Source organism: Myxine glutinosa, chromosome 9 (assembly GCF_964187855.1).
Source record: "Myxine glutinosa chromosome 9, kmMyxGlut1.1, whole genome shotgun sequence".
Lineage (NCBI taxonomy): Eukaryota > Metazoa > Chordata > Myxini > Myxiniformes > Myxinidae > Myxine > Myxine glutinosa.
Genome location: NC_136269.1, coordinates 150,636,326 through 150,657,295, shown reverse-complemented (window position 1 = coordinate 150,657,295; position 20,970 = coordinate 150,636,326). Strand labels below are relative to the sequence as shown.

The following is a 20,970-nucleotide window of genomic DNA, read 5'->3' as shown; positions in this document are numbered from 1 at the left end:
TTTGAACTTTGGGAATTCTGATAATTCTGATGAACCTTAACTCAGTGCCATTTTAAGTTTTAATTTCCTTTAAAAAAGATTTTCTCTGCAATAATAGCACCGATTGAGATCAAATTTTCACCATACGAGGGACTCGGTCTGTAGAATATTTTAATGGTAATTATGACGTCACAGGTCACGTGGTTCGGCCGCCATATTGTTTTTCGTGAAAACACAAAAAAACCTTTTCTCTACAATGGCTGAACAGATCGAGGCCAAACTTTGCAGGCAGAATCGCATACCCATGACGAACAAAAAAGTCACCGAGCATGACGTCATGAGTCACATGGTTTCAGAGTTATGACGTTTTTAAGCATGAACCTTTAAAACCGAGCTACTCCCTCATTTTTAATCCAATCGAGGGGAAACTTCACAGATCTGTTCAGCACTAAAAGGTCCTTTTGGAATTTGCGATAGGGCACGTGGTTTGGCAGATATCGTTAATTAAACGAAAATATTTTTTAAAAAATGGATATCTCTTGAATCGCCAGAACCTCAGATCGTGAGTTGGTAATTATATAATTCACACAGTGCAATACGTGCAGGCTGCTCCACGGAGCGACCTTATGGGCTTAGCAACGAGGCTAGGCGTGACACACGTGTCTCAGCATACCTCAGATCAAGTTTGAAAACCAGCATCAACCGTGCATAAATTTGCATATTCGATCGTTTTTGACAAAGTTATGGCACTTTGAACTTTGGTAGGGGACATGTATTGCAGCGCAATACTCAGAATGCTTGTTCTTGAAGGTTCCTCACTGCAGCTTTTCAGAAAGGGGCGGGGATGAATTGTAGGTTGGGTACCAAGTACCAACTTCTTTGGGCTGCGGTGGTGTTTGTGTGCAAGATTGGGGGTTGTGCAGAAGTGGTTTTGGGGGAGGGGGAGATGGCTAGTGATTAATAGAAAATGTTATTGAAGGGCTTTGAGGTAATAGAAAGAGTTTCTGAGTATAGTGATATCAAATATAAAAAATAATAAATAATATCATAGTTATATAATAAGTAATAGCAATATAAAAAGTTACTGAGTAATAAAGTATTACTGAGTAATAGAAAGTATTATTGAGTAATAGAAAGTGTTTCTGAATGGGGTAATATAAAAGGTTACTGAGTAATAGTAATAGAAAGTGTGACTGAGTAATATAAAGTGGTACTGAAGGACTTTGAAGAGAATAGTTTGGAAAATTTAATATAGATATTTCAAAACCTGTGACTTTTTAGATTTTGTTCTGCACTATTCTCTTGCTGTCCACGTGCAAATGTTTTTTTTTTTACTCTCTAACCTTTTGGGAGAGTATCAGCAAAACAGTTATAAGAAGCTGATAGAGTGTTAAACACTTCGTCAGAGCAAAAGAGGGGGACGGGATAGGGGCAAGGGTTAATATATGGTGGGAGTGTCAAAAGTGTGTATGTGTGGCGTTTATCATACGTCGGCCAGTGGAGTGGGAATGACTGATTTGACACCTCACGAGATTGCTGGTCAGAGTTCAAGGGTTAAAAGTCAAGGGGAATGGCATAAAAGGGGGGATTTTTGGGGAAAATATAAGGAAGGGAAAGAAAGACGTTAAATAATAAACTAAAACAACTTTAAAAAGTACTAAAAAGGTCAATAAAAAGGAAAATGAGAAGAGGAGAAATAGATATAGAGACAGATAGATAGACAGAGACAAAGAGACACAGATAGATAGATGCAGAGACAGACAGACACATAGATAGACACAGAGACAGATATATAGACACAGAGACAGACAGATAGACACAGACAGACAGACAGACAGATAGACAGACAGCCAGACAGATATATAGATAGATAGACACAGAGACAGACAGACAGGTAGATAGACACAGAGACAGATAGATAGACATAGAGAGAGACAGAGACAGATAGACACAGAGAGAGACAGACAGATGGCTAGACACAGACAGACAGATAGATAGACACACAGAGAGATAGACAGATAGATAGACAGAGAGAGAGAGATAGACACAGACAGATAGATAGACACAGACAGATAGATAGACACAGACAGAGATAGATAGACACAGAGCGAGAGAAAGATAGATAGACACAGAGCGAGAGAAAGATAGATAGACACAGAGCGAGAGAGAGATAGATAGACAGAGACACAGAGAGATAGATAGACAGAGCGAGAGAGAGATAGATAGACACAGAGCGAGAGAGAGATAGATAGACACAGAGCGAGAGAGAGATAGATAGACACAGAGCGAGAGAGAGATAGATAGACACAGAGCGAGAGAGAGATAGATAGACACAGAGCGAGAGAGAGATAGATAGACACAGAGCGACAGAGAGATAGATAGACACAGAGCGAGAGAGAGATAGATAGACACAGAGCGAGAGATAGATAGATAGACACAGAGAGAGAGAGAGATAGATAGACACAGAGCGAGAGAGAGATAGATAGACACAGAGCGAGAGAGAGATAGATAGACACAGACAGAGATAGATAGACACAGAGCGAGAGAGAGATAGACACAGACACAGAGAGAGAGAGAGAGAGATAGATAGACACAGAGCGAGAGAGAGATAGATAGACACAGAGCGAGAGAGAGATAGATAGACACAGATCGAGAGAGAGATAGATAGACACAGAGCGAGAGAGAGATAAATAGGCACAGACAGAGATAGATAGATAGACACAGAGTGAGAGAGAGATAGATAGACACAGAGCGAGAGAGAGATAGATAGACACCGAGCAAGAGAGAGATAGATAGACACAGAGCGAGAGAGAGATAGATAGACACAGAGCAAGAGAGAGATAGATAGACACAGAGCAAGAGAGAGATAGATAGACACAGAGCGAGAGAGAGATAGATAGACACAGAGCGAGAGAGAGATAGATAGACACAGAGCGAGAGAGAGATAGATAGACACAGAGCAAGAGATAGATAGATAGACACAGAGCGAGAGAGTGATAGATAGACACAGAGCGAGAGAGTGATAGATAGACACAGAGCAAGAGAGAGATAGATAGACACAGAACAAGAGAGAGATAGATAGACACAGAGCAAGAGAGAGATAGATAGACACAGAGCGAGAGAGAGATAGATAGACACAGAGCAAGAGAGAGATAGATAGACACAGAGCGAGAGAGAGAGAGATAGATAGACACAGAGCGAGAGAGAGATAGATAGACACAGAGCGAGAGAGAGATAGATAGACACAGAGCGAGAGAGAGATAGATAGACACAGAGCGAGAGAGAGATAGATAGACACAGAGCGAGAGAGAGATAGATAGACACAGAGCGAGAGAGAGATAGATAGACACAGAGCGAGAGATAGATAGATAGACACAGAGCGAGAGAGAGATAGACACAGACACAGAGAGAGAGAGAGAGAGAGAGAGAGAGATAGATAGACACCGAGCGAGAGAGAGATAGATAGACACAGAGCGAGAGAGAGAGATAGATAGACACAGACAGAGATAGATAGACACAGAGCGAGAGAGAGATAGATAGACACAGAGCGAGAGAGAGATAAATAGGCACAGACAGAGATAGATAGATAGACACAGAGCGAGAGAGTGATAGATAGACACAGAGCAAGAGAGAGATAGATAGACACAGAGCGAGAGAGAGATAGATAGACACAGAGCAAGAGAGAGATAGATAGACACAGAGCAAGAGAGAGATAGATAGACACAGAGCGAGAGAGAGATAGATAGACACAGAGCAAGAGAGTGATAGATAGACACAGAGCGAGAGAGTGATAGATAGACACAGAGCAAGAGAGAGATAGATAGACACAGAGCGAGAGAGTGATAGATAGACACAGAGCGAGAGAGAGATAGATAGACACAGAGCGAGAGAGAGATAGATAGACACAGACAGAGATAGATAGAGATAGATAGAGAGATGGAGACAAAGTTGAATGATTTCAGCATTTGATAGCAGAAAAATGGTTGTGGTGGTATGTGCTCGCATTTGAATGGTACAAGACTGTATACCTTTGAGATGCTGTGTGATTGTGTTACTTCCGATAGATGCCCAGGAAGAAAGGGATCAACTTCTGGGTGTTTTTGACTTCATCCAGAAGTGCAGAGATTTACCGTGCAAATTCGGACCACAATGATAAACGTTAATGTAACATTTAAACGTTACAAGCTTTTATTGAATTGCTTTTTCAGGACGAAAAGCTTACAGCATCTTGATAAAGCTTACCTATTCTGTCAGTGATGCCATAAATGGGTCACAGGCCTTCAAAAGTTCACACATCCACATAATGCCATTGGCTGCAACAGCCTTTGACAACGTTTCACGTTCCCTGCAAAGATGCCTTTGCCGCTGAATCTTTCCAGGCCTTCAGATTGTCATTTCTTGGTACTTTTCCCTTTGCCTTCCCTCATTCCTGCTCCCCTGCTGCCTGCCTCCTGATTGTACAGCCCTTCAGCTCACTTGGTAAGCTTGTCGCTGAACACTGCTCTCTTTCTCTCTGCTGTTCTTTGTGCCGTGTGCATTTGTATTTACCTTGGATTATGTTTCTCCACGACACTCACCATCCCTCATTGCTATACCTCCTTCCCTGGGAGACCTTATACTCCTAATAATGAATACACATTGCGTGTAGTCCCAAAAACGTCGCACTTTGTACAGTCACGTGAAAAAGTAAGTACACCCCATGTAAAGTTTTGACTTTTTCAACATATTTCAACATGCAGCAATTTGATCTTCATTTCAACAATATTGACAGATGAAGGTGATATAATATAACAAATATCATGAAACATTTACATTTTGTAGTCCATTGTATAATTTAAATAAACATAACTGCAAATTTCGCATGTGGAAAAAGTAAGTACACCCCTACATTTATCACTACTTCAAATACCTAAAATTAGAATCAGGTGCACCAGCTCAGGTGCAAATGATTAGGACATCGTTAGAGAGGATCTTGGAGGAACCTGTCTTATTTAAACCTCAAACATTTAGCTTGGTTTGCTATTTGTTGTTGAAGTGTGCGGCGTCACCATGCCTAGATCAAAAGAGCTCTCTGGGGCCTTCAGAAAGAAGGTTGTAGATGCCTACGAGTCTGGGAATGGATTTAAAAAGATCTCCAAACACTTTGAAATCAATCATTCGACTGTCCGGAAGATCATCTACAAGTGGAGAAGATTCCAAACAACTGCCAACTTGTTCAGGCCAGGCCGCCCCAGAAAGAACATAAGGGCAAGACTAAAGTTTGCCAATGAACACCGAGGCAAAGACCAGCACTTCTGGAACAATGTGCTCTGGACAGATGAGCCAAAGGTAGAGCTATTTGGCCACAGTACCAGAAAACATGTTTGGTGAAAACCAAAGACAGCATTTGACCACAAGAACCTGATACCAACTGTAAAGCATGGTGGTGGAAATATTATGGTTTGGGCAGCTTTGCTGCATCAGGGCCGGGGCAACTCACCTTCATAGAATCCACTATGAATTATTTATTGTACCAGAGGGTGCTTGAGGATAATGTGAGGCCATCTGTCGGAAAGTTGAAGCTCAACCGAAGGTGGACCTTACAACATGACAATGACCCTAAACATACCAGTAAATCCACCAAGGAATGGCTGAAAAGAAAGAAATGGAGGGTTCTGGAATGGCCAAGTCAAAGCCCGGCTCTAAATCCCATCGAGATGTTGTGGGGGGATTTGAAACGAGCTGTGCATACAAGAAACCCCTCAAACATCGCACAGCTGAAATAATTCTGCATGGAGGAGTGGGAAAAAATTTCTCCCAGTCGATGTCAGAGATTGGTAGACAGTTATAAGAAACGCCTACTTGAGGTTGTTTCTGCCAAAGTGGGCAATACCACCTATGAGAGCCAAGGGTGTACTTACTTTTTCCACATAAGAAATTTGCATTTATGTTTATTTAAATTATACAATACAACAACAACAACAACAACAACAACAACATGCATTTTAAGGCCATTTTCCCTGCTAGAGCGGGGGTTAGCCTTGCGGTCCCCATGACAATCTTCTCCATTTTGCCCTATTTTCTGCATCTCCCCTTGTTAACCCCCTTGCCCGCATTTCTTCTTCCACCATCTTTAACCAAGTCTTTCTCGGTCTTCCCCGTCCTCTACTTCCTTCTACATTCATTTCCATCACTCTTCTCAACCAGTCACTTTCATCCTTCCTCAACACATGACCAAACCATCTCAACCTGTTCCTCTTCACAGCATCAATCCCAGGCTCTATTCCCATCATCTTTCGCAATTCATCATTTGTCTTCCTCTCTCTCAAGATACTCCGCACATCCATCGAACCATTCGCATTTCCACCCTTTCCAGCCTTCGTTGCTGCTCTACGTTCATTACCCATGTCTCTCTCCCATAAATCATAACACTTCTCACACATGCAGCATACACCTTTCCCTTCAGCTTCAACGACACTCCCCTCCTCATCAGCACGCCACTCAGTTTCCGAAATTATACAATTGTACAATTATATTATAATTATACATAATACATAATTATAATTATTACGTACATAACACATATACATAATAATTAAAATTATTATGAAATTATACAATTATACAAATTATACAATTGAAATTACACAATGGACTACAAAATGTAAAAGTTTCATGATATTTGTTATATTATATCACCTTTATCTGTCAATATTGTTGAAATGAAGATCAAATAGCTGTATGTTGAAATATGTTGAAAAAGTCAAAACTTTACATGGGGTGTACTTACTTTTTCACATGACTGTACATGTTAATAATTTAATATGTGTGTATATCAACTGTGTGCTATAACAGGTGCTATGTCATTTTCATGTGTGGACCATATCTTGTTTGCCATGTTATTGTTTTTTTAACTTGCCTTGTTTTGCTCATTTTCTGCATTTGAATGTGACAAGCATTTGAACATTCTACACTCTAGAAGAACACACCGAGTCCATTGACACAGCAGAATGGGGGTGTGTATTTGTGTGTCTGTGTGTGTCCATGTGTGTGTGTCCCCATGTGTGTGTGTGTGTGTCCCCATGTGTGTGTGTGTGTGTCCCCATGTGTGTGTGTGTGTCCCCATCTGTGTGTGTGCGTGTGTCCCCGTGTGTGTGTGTGTCCCCGTATGTGTGTGTCCACGTATGTGTGTGTCCCCGTATGTGTGTGTCCCCGTATGTGTGTGTCCCTGTATGTGTGTGTGTGTGTGTCCCCGTGTGTGTCCCCGTGTGTGTCCCTGTGTGTGTGTGTGTGTCCGTGTGTGTGTCTCTGTGTGTGTGTGCGTTTGTGTGTCCCCGTGTGTGTGTGTGTGTGTCCGTGTGTGTGTGTGTGTGTGTGTGTGTGTGTGTGTGTGTGTGTGTGTGTGTGTGTGTGTCCATGTGTGTGTGTGTGTCATTGGTTGTTGTCTCCATTTGCGGGTTTCAGGAGGTGGAAGAGAGTCCTCCCAGGACCCAAAGTATCCACCTCCTCTTCGGTGAGGGATCACAGTTCATGGACCAAGCTGTTCAGGATCGTCACCGAACCCCGGATTGCCTCCAGTTGTAGTTCATTTGTGGTAATATTCCCGGGGATGGTTTTCAAAATCTCATGTGAGGTTCTTCATCATACCTGTTACTCCAATTTATCACTGGTACAATTTTGATGCTCTTCAGCTTTCAAGATCTGGTGACGTAATTTTTGAGGTCCTGCTATTTGGTCATTTTCTTGATTTCTGCGTTGTTTAGGCCAAAATCGCTGAGTACTGATATCTCGATCATCAATGCTGTGTTTTGCTTTTTGTTCCTGAGTTTAATGTCCGGACGCAATGTTTTGTTTTCTATGTTCACTCTCGATGGGATCATCAGGTTGTACATGAGCATGACGTCCTCGTTTTCAATGATTGCCCTTGGTTCGTGTTTCCTGAGTTTTCTGGTGATGGGATGTTTAATTTTTTGCAGATATGTCAATGAATCACTTTGCATACTTTGTTGTGCCGTTGTGTGTAAAGTTGTTCTCATAATAGTTTTTTGCATCCTGAGAGCAGGTGACTAGTACTTCCTGTTTCTCTCTTGCAGAATCTACACTTGTCTGTCTGGCTCAGTCCCACCATCTTTTAAAATCCATTGGTGTAGTGTCCTTGATCTTGGACATTCAGTATGATTTGCTCACCATCACAGTTGAGCTGGTGTGTGTGTGTGTGTGTGTGTGTGTGTGTGTGTGTGTGTGTGTGTGTGTGTGTGTGTGTGTGTGTGTGTGTGTGTGTGTGTGTGTGTGTGTGTGTGTGTGTGTGTGTGTGTGTGTGTGTTTTTTGTTTTGAAGCCAACATAAACAATGCAGCTGCAATCAATCGGCCTTTGTTTTTTTACAAATGGCACTTGCATAAGCCGTTAAATGAATAACGAGAACAGTGACTTTCGTCACTGTAACTGCTGGCAGTGATGACCGGGTTCCTCCGCCTTCCCGCTTTGATACAACCCCGCATTGATACAACTCTGCTTTGATACAACTCAGCTTTGATACAACTCCGATTTGATACAACTCCGCTTTGATACAACTCCGCTTTGATACAACTCCGCTTTGATACAACTCCGCTTTGATACAACTCCGCTTTGATACAACCCCGCTTTGATACAACTCCGCTTTGATACAACTCCGCTTTGATACAACTCCGCTTTGATACAACTCAGCTTTGATACAGCTCAGCTTTGATACAACTCCGCTTTGATACAACTCCGCTTTGATACAACTCCGCTTTGATACAACTCCGCTTTGATACAACTCCGCTTTGATACAACTCCGATTTGATACAACTCCGCTTTGATACAACTCCGATTTGATACAACTCCGCTTTGATACAACTCCGCTTTGATACAACTCAGCTTTGATACAACTCAGCTTTGATACAACTCCGCTTTGATACAACTCCGATTTGATACAACTCAGCTTTGATACAACTCCGCTTTCATGCAACTCCGCTTTCATGCAACTCCGCTTTCATGCAACTCCGCTTTCATGCAACTCCGCTTTCATGCAACTCCGCTTTCATGCAACGCCGCTTTCATGCAACGCCGCTTTCATGCAACGCCGCTTTCATGCAGCACCGCCTTCATGCAGCGCCGCCTTCATGCAGCGCCGCCTTCAAGCAGCGCCGCCTTCATGCAACGCGGCCTTCATGCAACGCGGCCTTCATGCAACGCGGCCTTCATGCAACGCGGCCTTCATGCAACGCGGCCTTCATGCAACGCGGCCTTCATGCAACGCGGCCTTCATGTCGCGGCCTTCGTGCAACGCGGCCTTCGTGCAACGCGGCCTTCGTGCAACGCCGCCTTCGTGCAACGCCGCCTTCGTGCAACGCCGCCTTCGTGCAACGCCGCCTTCGTGCAACGCCGCCTTCGTGCTACGGCGCCTTCATGCTACGGCGCCTTCATGCAACGGCGCCTTCATGCAACGGCGCCTTCATGCAATGGCGCCTTCATGCAATGGCACCTTCATGCAACGCCTCTTTCATCATAATTAAAGCTACACCGAAAAGTCACATGGCTGGGGAGGATAAAATGTAGTTTCTTCTTCTTCACAAAATACAAACTGCTACCTTCCAGACCGTATAACCAAACATGTTGAAATTTTAAACACTTATTCCACTTGACGACATCTACATTAGTTTAAAGTTTCACGTTGATCAATCAAGCGGTTCAAGAGTTTTATTTTTTTCTATTTCCCTACAATTATTTATGGCTGCCAAACCGAACAACCAATCATGTTGAAAATGTACACACTTATTCCACTTGAAACCTTCTACGTGACTTTAAAGTTTCACATCAAGAAATGTAGCGGTTCAGTAGATACAAGGTTTTTAAATTGCCATTTAATTATTAATTGCTGCCAAACCATATGACCTATCGCAAATTCCAAAAGGTCATTTTAGCATAGCTCACATTCAAAAAAATCATAGCTCACAAACCATGTGACCTACGACATCATCACCCCGGAACTTTTTGTTTGTCATGGGTATGCGGTCATACTTGTATAGTTTGGCCTCGATCTGTTCAGCCGTTTCGGAAAAAAAGGTTTTTAGTGTTTTTCACGAAAAACAATATGGCGGCCGAACCACGTGACTTATGACGTCAAAACTTATTTGAAACAAAAAAAAATTCAAACAAATTTGTGGCATCATGCACTAAAAATATCATGTTCGTGGCATCAAGGGTTTTATCTGTCCAATTCTAACCTCGTAACGTTAGCACTTTTGATATCCTAAATAAACATATTTTTGGGCCAATGCAGAGTTCTTTATAATGAGCCATGATTCAATTTTTCCCATTGAGCCGTTTTGGAGATGTAGAGGGGCAAAGTTGAAGGTTTTTTCCAAGATGCCCCCATTACAACGTGACATATGACGTCATAATTAGCAGTAAAAATGTCTACAGGTTTAGCCAATCACTTAGTGAAAATTTCGTGCCAATCGGACCAACGGTTGCAGAGACGTCAATTTTACATGAAAAAAGACATGAAAAAAGTGCCGGAAACCAAAGTAGGGGCAGAGAAAAACGAGCAGTTTTAATAGATATTCCTCTACATTATATGTAGCGGACACCTAATAACAATAGGTATTCCTCTACATTGTATGGAGAAGAAACCTAATAACAATAGGTATTCCTCTACATTGTATGTAGAGGACGTGTAATAACAATAGGTATTCTTCTACATTGTATGTCGAGGAAACCTAATAACAATAGGTGTTCCTCTCCATTGTATGTAGAAGAAACCTTATTACAATAGGTGTTCTTCTACATTGTATGTAGAGGAAACCGAATAACAATAGGTATTCCTCCACATTGTATTTAGAGGAAACCTAATAACAATAGGTATTCCTCTACATTGTATATAGAGGAAACCTAATAACAATAGGTATTCCTCTACAATCTACAATGTATGGAGAGGAAACCTAATAACAATAGGTATTCCTCCACATTGTATATAGAGGAAACCTAATAACAATAGGTATTCCTCTACAATCCACATTGTATGGAGAGGAAACCTAATAACAATAGGTATTCCTCTACATTGTATGGAGAGGAAACCTAATAAAAATAGGTATTCCTCGACAATCTACATTGTATGGAGAGGAAACCTAATAACAATAGGTATTCCTCTACAATCTACATTGTATGGAGAGGAAACCTAATAACAATAGGTATTCCTCTACAATCCACATTGTATGGAGAGGAAACCTAATAACAATAGGTATTCCTCTACAATCCACATTGTATGGAGAGGAAACCTAATAACAATAGGTATTCCTCTACAATCTACATTGTATGGAGAGGAAACCTAATAACAATAGGTATTCCTCTGCAATCCACATTGTATGGAGAGGAAACCTAATAACAATAGGTATTCCTGTACATTGTATGGAGAGGAAACCTAATAACAATAGGTATTCCTGTACATTGTATGGAAAGGAAACCTAATAACAATAGGTATTCCTCTACAATCCACATTGTATGGAGAGGAAACCTAATAACAATAGGTATTCCTCTACAATCCACATTGTATGGAGAGGAAACCTAATAACAATAGGTATTCCTCTACAATCCACATTGTATGGAGAGGAAACCTAATAACAATAGGTATTCCTCTACAATCTACATTGTATGGAGAGGAAACCTAATAACAATAGGTATTACTCTACAATCCACATTGTATGGAGAGGAAACCTAATAACAATAGGTATTCCTGTACATTGTATGGAGAGGAAACCTAATAACAATAGGTATTCCTGTACATTGTATGGAGAGGAAACCTAATAACAATAGGTATTCCTCTACAATCTACATTGTATGGAGAGGAAACCTAATAACAATAGGTATTCCTGTACATTGTATGGAGACGAAACCTAATAACAATAGGTATTCCTCTACAATCCACATTGTATGGAGAGGAAACCTAATAACAATAGGTATTCCTGTACATTGTATGGAGAGGAAACCTAATAACAATAGGTATTCCTGTACATTGTATGGAGAGGAAACCTAATAACAATAGGTATTCCTCTACAATCTACATTGTATGGAGAGGAAACCTAATAACAATAGGTATTCCTGTACATTGTATGGAGAGCAAACCTAATAACAATAGGTATTCCTGTACATTGTATGGAGAGGAAACCTAATAACAATAGGTATTCCTCTACAATCCACATTGTATGGAGAGGAAACCTAATAACAATAGGTATTCCTGTACATTGTATGGAGAGGAAACCTAATAACAATAGGTATTCCTGTACATTGTATGGAGAGGAAACCTAATAACAATAGGTATTCCTCTACAATCCACATTGTATGGAGAGGAAACCTAATAACAATAGGTATTCCTGTGCATTGTATGGAGAGGAAACCTAATAACAATAGGTATTCCTGTACATTGTATGGAGAGGAAACCTAATAACAATAGGTATTCCTCTACAATCTACATTGTATGGAGAGGAAACCTAATAACAATAGGTATTCCTGTACATTGTATGGAGAGGAAACCTAATAACAATAGGTATTCCTGTACATTGTATGGAGAGGAAACCTAATAACAATAGGTATTCCTCTACAATCCACATTGTATGGAGAGGAAACCTAATAACAATAGGTATTCCTGTACATTGTATGGAGAGGAAACCTAATAACAATAGGTATTCCTGTACATTGTATGGAGAGGAAACCTAATAACAATAGGTATTCCTGTACATTGTATGGAGAGGAAACCTAATAACAATAGGTATTCCTCTACAATCTACATTGTATGGAGAGGAAACCTAATAACAATAGGTATTCCTGTACATTGTATGGAGAGGAAACCTAATAACAATAGGTATTCCTGTACATTGTATGGAGAGGAAACCTAATAACAATAGGTATTCCTGTACATTGTATGGAGAGGAAACCTAATAACAATAGGTATTCCTCTACAATCCACATTGTATGGAGAGGAAACCTAATAACAATAGGTATTCCTGTACATTGTATGGAGAGGAAACCTAATAACAATAGGTATTCCTGTACATTGTATGGAGAGGAAACCTAATAACAATAGGTATTCCTGTACATTGTATGGAGAGGAAACCTAATAACAATAGGTATTCCTCTACAATCTACATTGTATGGAGAGGAAACCTAATAACAATAGGTATTCCTCTACAATCTACATTGTATGGAGAGGAAACCTAATAACAATAGGTATTCCTCTACAATCTACATTGTATGGAGAGGAAACCTAATAACAATAGGTATTCCTGTACATTGTATGGAGAGGAAACCTAATAACAATAGGTATTCCTCTACAATCCACATTGTATGGAGAGGAAACCTAATAACAATAGGTATTCCTCTACAATCTACATTGTGTGGAGAGGAAACCTAATAACAATAGGTATTCCTCTACAATCTACATTGTATGGAGAGGAAACCTAATAACAATAGGTATTCCTCTACAATCCACATTGTATGGAGAGGAAACCTAATAACAATAGGTATTCCTCTACAATCTACATTGTATGGAGAGGAAACCTAATAACAATAGGTATTCCTCTACAATCTACATTGTATGGAGAGGAAACCTAATAACAATAGGTATTCCTGTACATTGTGTGGAGAGGAAACCTAATAACAATAGGTATTCCTGTACAATCTACATTGTATGGAGAGGAAACCTAATAACAATAGGTATTCCTGTACATTGTATGGAGAGGAAACCTAATAACAATAGGTATTCCTCTACAATCTACATTGTATGGAGAGGAAACCTAATAACAATAGGTATTCCTCTACAATCTACATTGTATGGAGAGGAAACCTAATAACAATAGGTATTCCTCTACAATCTACATTGTATGGAGAGGAAACCTAATAACAATAGGTATTCCTGTACATTGTATGGAGAGGAAACCTAATAACAATAGGTATTCCTGTACAATCTACATTGTATGGAGAGGAAACCTAATAACAATAGGTATTCCTGTACATTGTATGGAGAGGAAACCTAATAACAATAGGTATTCCTCTACAATCTACATTGTATGGAGAGGAAACCTAATAACAATAGGTATTCCTCTACAATCTACATTGTATGGAGAGGAAACCTAATAACAATAGGTATTCCTCTACAATCTACATTGTATGGAGAGGAAACCTAATAACAATAGGTATTCCTCTACAATCTACATTGTATGGAGAGGAAACCTAATAACAATAGGTATTCCTGTACATTGTATGGAGAGGAAACCTAATAACAATAGGTATTCCTCTACAATCTACATTGTGTGGAGAGGAAACCTAATAACAATAGGTATTCCTGTACATTGTATGGAGAGGAAACCTAATAACAATAGGTATTCCTCTACAATCCGCATTGTATGGAGAGGAAACCTAATAACAATAGGTATTCCTCTACAATCTACATTGTATGGAGAGGAAACCTAATAACAATAGGTATTCCTCTACAATCTACATTGTATGGAGAGGAAACCTAATAACAATAGGTATTCCTGTACATTGTATGGAGAGGAAACCTAATAACAATAGGTATTCCTCTACAATCTACATTGTATGGAGAGGAAACCTAATAACAATAGGTATTCCTGTACATTGTATGGAGAGGAAACCTAATAACAATAGGTATTCCTCTACAATCTACATTGTATGGAGAGGAAACCTAATAACAATAGGTATTCCTCTACAATCCGCATTGTATGGAGAGGAAACCTAATAACAATAGGTATTCCTCTACAATCTACATTGTATGGAGAGGAAACCTAATAACAATAGGTATTCCTCTACAATCTACATTGTATGGAGAGGAAACCTAATAACAATAGGTATTCCTGTACATTGTATGGAGAGGAAACCTAATAACAATAGGTATTCCTCTACAATCTACATTGTGTGGAGAGGAAACCTAATAACAATAGGTATTCCTGTACATTGTATGGAGAGGAAACCTAATAACAATAGGTATTCCTCTACAATCCGCATTGTATGGAGAGGAAACCTAATAATCTTTTGATCGATTTTTTTCCTTTGGCCTTTTTTGGGAGAAACACCATTTGACTTTAAGTCCAAGACTGCTGTGCATCATATCGCCTTCGCTGATATTTTATCCTTTCCAAGAGTAAACGTATTTTTGCAGACGGTTACAGAACGAAAACGTGAGACTTATGCTCTCGAACGCATTGAACATCTCCGAGGCTGTTGTGGTTCTTTGAGAAAATGGTCATGGCCGTGTTTCCACTTTGTCACATTGTATTTTCCCATCTTTCTGAGATCATTACTACCGTTAATAACCGACGCATTTGTCTTGAACCTTTTACTGCTCGTCATCGTGTTCATTGATGCTCTTCAATATCCGTAGCTTCTTGTCAAAGGGAAAGTGATATTCAATATACACGTCATGCCGGTGGAGTTGAAAATCAACTTTTTCTGCAGACCAAATCGCCTTTTCACATCAAAGACAATCCATGTGTGTTGGAATTGCTTTGCAACCTGTTGTAACATGTCAATGATGAATCTCATGAAACCTGCACACTGTTTCCCACAAAGGTGTGACGTATTACTTGTTTCATTATTTTGCAAAATAATGACCTTTGCATTGAATGCATGCTTCGCTTTACTTTGTGTGTATGTGCGTTCGTATGTGCAGCTCTGAACTGACAAGATTTGGACCTTAACACACATTTAGAACTTGTGATTTAGATTTACATTTAGTCATTTAGAACTTGCGCTTTGGAAAACTTTGCTAGTTTACTGATCATTTGACAACTGTGTGTTCAGAGGTGAAGTAAATGCTACCTTTGCATAGCCATGAGATGAGTTGTGTTTGTGAAAAGCCAATAATTTGCAAGAAACCATGTCCATGAAAACTGTGTGTGTGTGTGTGTGTGTGTGTGTGTGTGTGTGTGTGTGTGTGTGTGTGTGTGTGTGTGTGTGTGTGTGTGTGTGTGTGTGTGTGTGTGTGTGTGTGTGTGTGAGTATATATATGTATATATAAAAATACATATATATATATGTATATATGTATGTGTATATATATGTATATGTGTATATTGTTACGGAATTGTCACTTCCGTTGTTGTGGTTTTCATCCACTGTAAACATTTCTGATTCCATGTGTTATTATTGTTGTCATTTAAAGGGAATCGATATTTCTATTTTCAAAAGTTAAAAGTTAATGTTTTAAATGAAACAGGAACCGGACGGTGACGAAGAGGAAGAGGAAAAAAGGAGGCGGAGCGAATGAGTCGGACAAGAAAGCCGAGTTGCTCCGGGTTCTGAAGTGAACGTTGGCGAACAACAGTCACTAGCGAACTTTCGGACTTCCCAGGGAAGGGATTCCTACGACCGAGTGGTTAGCGCTGTGACAGATTAACCTGCGTGTCAGGTTTTGCGATCGACTCAGGAGAGAATCGTTGTCGTGCCATTGCGCCACGGGACCGGGCCGTCGGCCATTTTGACTCGCGCAGGACTTGTGCTTCACTCGCGGTCTCGTCTCTTTTCGACCATCTCCACCGCATTCAGACGTCGATCTGGGGCGTGTGTGTGACGTGGCTTTTTGAAGGTTAATTCGTCCATACCCGAGGGTGTGATCTCTCAGTCGCCTGCAGGGCGCATTTGGATTTCCCAGGCGCCTTGAGGGCGCCTTTGTACAGCTTCGGCTGTGTGACTGTACGTGCCATCCGCACGGGATTCTGATCTCGATTGGACCTCGTTCTGGCGATCGCTGGAGCGAATCACCTTTGGGCTTCAAGCCGGGAATAAGAGACATTGGGAATGCTCTTGGTTCACTCACTTGGAGCGCAGTGAGTTATATATTACAAAACTGGTGGTACCATCATAGGATATTGATTGTACTTTTGATTCATATTATTGTTGTACTGTTATTCTTGTGTGATCTTAATACAATATTGGTTTGTGAGTAACAATTGGTGTGGCTTCACCATTGATCTTTGACATACAGAATAACAAATTTTTCTGCCGTGGCTCCTCTCGGGGCTCGGAGGTACACCTTGACCAGGGGGTCGGGGAGGAGCATGTAACAGAAATTGGGGGCTCATCCGGGATCTTGAAGCGACTCATCCCAGACCATTGCCTCATTTCACCAAGTTCCATTGCCTCATTTTACCAAGTTCCATTGCCTCATTTCACCAAGTTCCATTGCCTCATTTCACCAAGTTCCTTCCCATACTCACACACACAACCATTCTCGACCAATGCCTCATTTGCTCACTCTCACCACAAAGATTCTCATTCAATTCCTCATTTCACCAAGTTCCTCCTCACACACACAGCATCATCTAACTACCTGCTTCCCTCTAATACTTGTGCTTTCCCCACCTTCCCTTTACACTAAGCACATCCCTCGTCATTATCATCCACCTAATCTCTCTACGTCCCCTCTACCTGTACAATGTCTCTACTTAATTCTCAAGTCTCCTAAAGTCACTTCTAAATCCCTAACAATTATCCTAGCCCGCCCTCGGCTAGTTTTCACTGCCGAACCCAATAAACTACTGCTCATGTGCCCCAAATAGTGAATGGTAAACTACCATTCGCCATCACTATTTCTATTTGTCCACTAACTACGAGCCTCGGTGCGGAAATACATTTCGTCACAGCTCGGCTTCGCAAAGCCGAGCAATGCATGTGGATGGTCAGTCTCCTGTTGGTTGGGTCTGTCCGGCATTTTCGATTCTGGGGAGGAGGCATACTCGGGCCAAGGTTCCAGGCGCCATCCCTGCACGGAGCCTTGCGGTCTCCGGCCCGATGACCCAACCTCCCCCGGTCGGAGCACCGCGCCCGCCAGCGGGCAAAGGTCCGACCTCTCCTTCCTCTCCTGGAATCGTGCCGTTTTCCCCGTGCGCCACTGCACGGCACCGACCATACAGGGCGGGGCCCAGCCCCAATCGTGCATGCTGCCGCGGCAACGATCCCCGCCGGCTCCCGCAGCACACAAAGCATACCACGCCCCGAGAGCTCGCGTCGGCTATCCGTCGCCCTAAACGCTGCACGGTCTGCGTCGATGCTTGAGTCGCATTCTCACACCCACACCTCGCGACCCACTCCTCTCGCACATCCAGGCGTCCCCATACACTCTGGCGCACTCCACTCAGGCGCACTCACGCCGCTCGCACACTCCATTAGTACACATCCTCGCGCACACCCTGGCACTCTCATACCACTTACGCACTCCGTTACACACACTGTAACACCCACGGGTGTGCACTCCTGCACACACCCAATCATCACCACACACCCTCGCGCACATTCTTGCGCACACTCCTCCGTTACGTACTCCGTAACACTCACGGGTGTGCACTCTATTGCACACCCAATCACCCGCTCCGGTGTGCACTCCCGCACACTCTCCACAACATGCTCCGGTGTGCATCCTCGCACACTCTCTTCATCCATCTCACACTCTGTGTCACACTCTTCACACATACACTCCGTCCGTTGTGCACTCACTCTCACTCTCACTCTCAGTTTCATACTCGCGCTCCAGCGCCGTTCGCACACGCGCGCCATTCACCTTCAAACACCTCACCATGGACCTTCCACAAGCGCCCGGGTGACGTCGGGATCCCAAGCGCGCAAAAAATCTTTTCGTGCCAAACACTTTCGCGCCAAACCTTTTCGCGCCATACACAGCCCTACTCACCTTTGGGATTCTTTTCTCCTCCAACCACATCTGCAAACTTTCATTTTGGTTAGGCAGCACGACATCACAATGCGAATGCAGACTTTGTACATATTCCATCTTTTCCTCCCGCGATTGATTTTCTAAGTCTGCCGTCTCCTCAACCCCAATTTTCACTATAATTTATTTTTCTTTATTAAGCTCTACGACCGCTGGCGCACATAAAAGAAAACCTTCTAATTCGGCGGCCGTCGGCTTTTCTATACCCCGTCGCGATTTCTACCCCAGTCCACTTAACTGCGCTTTGCTCCACCTCGCTTTCCACGCGCTTCTCAAATCGCGCTACCCCGTCGCATACCACTGCGACCTTTTCGCTTGACCTGCGCTCTATTTCTTTCCCCATCTCTTTTATTTGGCCTCCTATTCTATTACCACACCCTTTGAACCCGGCTTTCATCCCTTTCATTCGATTCTCTTGGGTGCCCATCCTGTTTGCCAACCCCGTTAACCCGTCCTTCATTCCTTCCATTTGGCCACCCATGTCCTTCAATTGGCTCCCTATTTCCTTCATTTAGCCCCCCAATTTGTCACTTTGGGTATCCATTTTTCTCGTCAACTCGCCCTTGCTACCCCTTACTTCGTCCCTCATTTTATCCAATTGTTCTCCCATATACGCCCTGAGTTGTATCATAAAGAGGTTCATATCCATTGGCGCTGCGGGCGTGGCTTTCGCCGCCTCGTGCGAGGCGCCGCCATTTTCTTCGCCTGCCACCCCTACTGCTGCACCCTCATCAATTGTATCCTCCTCTTCCCATTCTTCCCGGGGGTCCTGGGTCAATTCTAACTCCTCCTCTATCTCCTCATTTACCCCCACCAGCATCCAACGTTCTTGACTAGCCATGGCACGATTTAATTTGGATAATTAATTAAATTTCGGCCGCTCATAATTTTGAGTGCGTTAGGCGCACTTCAGGTCCTATCCCACTTCCCTGACACCAATTGTTGCCGCCAATATGCAAAATTGGTGTCCAAAATTTGGTCTAAAAAATTTAGTCCCAGGTTCCAAATCCCCACTCCTGACTACCAATTGTTGCGGATCTCAACGTCGACCTTCCCCCTTATCAAGGGGGGATTAATCCCCTTGTCTTTTATCTAGCCGACATGATCCGGGGCTATGACGTTCCTTTCGGTCAGCGATGGGTAGGGTCATAGGCCGAATTCCTAATACCTAATTACCAACGCTTCCAGGGAAGCAAGGAAATAACCCCGCCCGAACCACGGTTTTAGTGTAAACGCCGAGCGATAGCGAGCCGTGATTCGGGCCGTTAACAGGTACTAAACCCGATCCGAGCGGTTGTAATCGTGCCACGTTTACCCAATGGAAGAAATCACTAATACGGTCGGATTAAGAAGAAAGGAAGAACAGATTGGTTTATTAACACTTTGTACAATAAGAAGAAGAAGAAAACACAGTGCAGCCTTTATCAGAGTCTGAACTTATCCCTGGCCAAACAGGCCCGCACACACACAGACACACTCACATGGGGATGTAGATGGTTGGGGTTGATGGTCCAGGGATGATGTCCACAGCTCGTTCTCCGGGTCCCCGACTCGTACCGCGAAGAAGATGGTAGGACAGAAAGAAAGCTCCCCGTGTGTCGTTGGCGTGGATCGGACAATTATCGGGGAAAGGTGAGCGAGGCTGGGTGGTTACTTCGCGGCTTAGCCGCGTACGTAATAAACGAACCGGCTGGGCGGTTATACTGACGGTCTCGGCCGCGTGCGTAATAGTCAGCAGCTCGAACGCACTGCTTAATCGTTCTCCTCATGAGGCCTCTTTGCACAGTCCTCAACAAGCCAACCTTTCAACGAGTGCAGTTGCGTCAGTCCTTTCGCACGAGAGTCCTCCTTCACCTCTTGATACCAGCGCTTTTGCGCAAGTCCTCTTGGTAAAGCGCATATACTCTCAAGTCCTCCTTCACCTCTTGATACCAGCGCTTTTGCGTAAGTCCTCTTGCTAAAGCGCATATACTCTCAAGTCCTGTTGCTAAGCGCATATACTCTCAAGTCCTGTGGAAGGGCTTTGCGTGCGCAATTATATAGCGCCGCCCAGCGAACCCTTTCAAATCTGCCAGCGACGTTCTCACCACGCCCCTTAAGCCATGCCCACTGAGCCCTAGTTGGTTGTTGGCTCTTACCGGCTCCACACTGACGTGCTGCTTGACGTGGCCACACCCCCGACCTCGCGCTCTGCCCCCCTTTTCCAGGCCTACCTCGTGGCATTTGGCTGGTTTGAGCATCCTAATGCTAGGGGCA

At 42.7% G+C, this 20,970-nt stretch overlaps 1 protein-coding gene across 1 annotated transcript in view; it reads left to right on the top strand.

The window, feature by feature from the left end:
- LOC137434817 (serine/threonine-protein kinase D1) overlaps positions 1-20,970 on the top strand; it is a gene marked incomplete in the record, with an annotated part of 259,878 nt that overhangs the window by 67,864 nt on the left and 171,044 nt on the right.